This window comes from Bidens hawaiensis, unplaced genomic scaffold, assembly GCF_021521415.1.
Source record: "Bidens hawaiensis isolate Kalapana, Puna unplaced genomic scaffold, B.hawaiensis_p1.1 tig00009327_1, whole genome shotgun sequence".
Classification (NCBI taxonomy): Eukaryota; Viridiplantae; Streptophyta; class Magnoliopsida; order Asterales; family Asteraceae; genus Bidens; species Bidens hawaiensis.
The window spans coordinates 955301-957744 of NW_027491688.1; positions in this window are offsets into that span (position 1 = coordinate 955301).

Here is a 2444-nt window from a genome sequence, read left to right on the forward strand (position 1 = left end):
GACATATATGTATATATGCGTATGTATATTATATAATACCACGTAAACTAAAATTTTTGATTATATATATATATATATATATACTATATAACAAACTTACTAAATGTTTTAACAAACTAATAAATATTCTTAAAGATGTATTTTACTTGAATAATATGTTTACGTAATAAAATATTATAATAAATACTATTAAGCGGATTAATAAACTAATAATGTTTTTATGGATGCATTTTACTTATATAATATTTTAATATACCTTATTTATAATTTAACAAACTAATAATTTTTCATAATATTATATTAGTTATGAGTAAAAATAATATAATATGGCTTAATGTTAATCATTTAACTATCGAACTCTCTTATCCGATCTATTTCGTTTACTTAGTATCTTCGTATTCTATCTCCCTTGTTAGGCCTTATCGTCAACGCGTGATTTCCGCGAATCATCATCCTAATATTCCTCTTTTCACTATTGTTCATCTATCGAGGTGAGTACCACATTCTCATATTTTACCGCTTTCAATATTTTGGGGACATATGCGTAAATAATATTTCTTATACATACTTATACACAAAACTGCAACTTTGTCTTATGTGTTAGCAACTTACACCTTACTTGTTTACGTGCTTATTTGCTTTGTATGCTTTCGCATTCGGAGAGGTCCAACATAATCTCAGTCTAGTATGATCATACGCCAGTCATAAGCCTTTGTGCTTCTCGACATCTTAGTTACACTTGCTCATTTGGTTAATTTGTTATTCTCATGTGACTTGTTGCAACTACGTATTTTGTTATATATACTATATGTACAACTAAACTGGTGTGTTGCTCACTCAACATGTGTTGTTGACAAAATTCTATTTTATACGCATATGCAGGTTGGTGAAGACTTAGTGAAGACTTTAGTTAGAATAATATTTTAATCAAAAAGTATAAAATTTGTAATTGTTGTTTGTTTAATAAGATGTATTTTGTACTTGAATTATTTGAAATTATTAATTAGATATTGAAACTTATATTGTGCATGATAGTAACCTCAGTTCACGCCCCGACATTTCCGCCGTAGGTTGGGGTGTGACATTTCACAACATACTTGATGAAATCCAAAAATCAACAACAAACCATGTTTGTTAAATATTGAAAATAATACAATTTTAAATGTTATCTTTGACATATTATACTATGCATATTGTTGAAAATTGTAAATAAAAAAACAAAAAGCTGTAATATGCTTTTAATTTACGAAGTAATTTTTTAATCAATTAATTATAAATATATACTTAAAAGTTGATCCATTTTTTTAAAATAAATCCATTTATCTATTGATTTTTTGTACATTGTCATATAAATTTATAAATTATAAATATCTTATTTAAATCTATCTATTTATTTTTTTGGTTAATTTAGTAAACTATACATATATGTGTTAAATTGTAATGATATATTGAGGAGTTGTCCATACGTAAAATCATCATTATTGATACGGGTCTTTTCCACATAAAAGGGGAATCTTTTGTTACAATAAAAGCAGAAGTTATGTGGATTATTCAATAATCGAAGTTTATTTCCTTTATAAAAAGAAGATCTCAATGTGTAAGGCCCCGTTACCGGTAACCCTACTTTCGTGTTGGATTTACTCATAAACACAGTTCTAAATATCAGAGTTAATTAAAACATTTACGCGGAATATAAAACTTTCATAAAACTTTACATAATTCATAACTTGTCTCAAAACATCCTTTGTCTTTCAACATTAAAGCATTAAATTAAAACATCATAAGTCTTCAAATGCCAGACTCTTGTTCAGTGCCACGTGTCTCCTCAAGCGAGCTGCCTCATCCTACTCACCTGCGTGCATACTAAAAGTCAGCTACGCTGAGTGAGTTCTAGATAATCACATAATCATACCATTCACATAACATTATATTCTTTCATTCATACTTTTATACTTTCATACTTTCTTACTTTCTTTTGTATTAACTTACTTTCATATCTTATGTTATAAAGAGCATTATGCCCTACATTCCTCGAGTATTATTAGAGCTCGGTACCCTCTTTCCTCGAGTATTATTAGGGCTCGGTACCCTCTTTCCTCGAGTATTATTAGGGCTCGATACCCTCTTTCCTCGAGTATTATCAGGGCTCGGTACCCTCTTTCCTCGAGTATTATTAGGGCTCGGTACCCTTCTTCCTCGAATATTAGTAGGGTTCGGTTCCCTAGTTCTCGAATATTAGTAGGGTTCGATTCCCTCCTCGATACCATACAACCATACATCATACCTCGATATTATTAGGGCTCGGTACCCTTTTCGTAACCATACAACCATACATTATCATTTCTTTCTGCTATTATCTCTATCATGTTCATAAACATAAACATACATAACATACTTACCTTATACATAGCGTTACAACCTGACAGTACGTGCAATATCCGAAG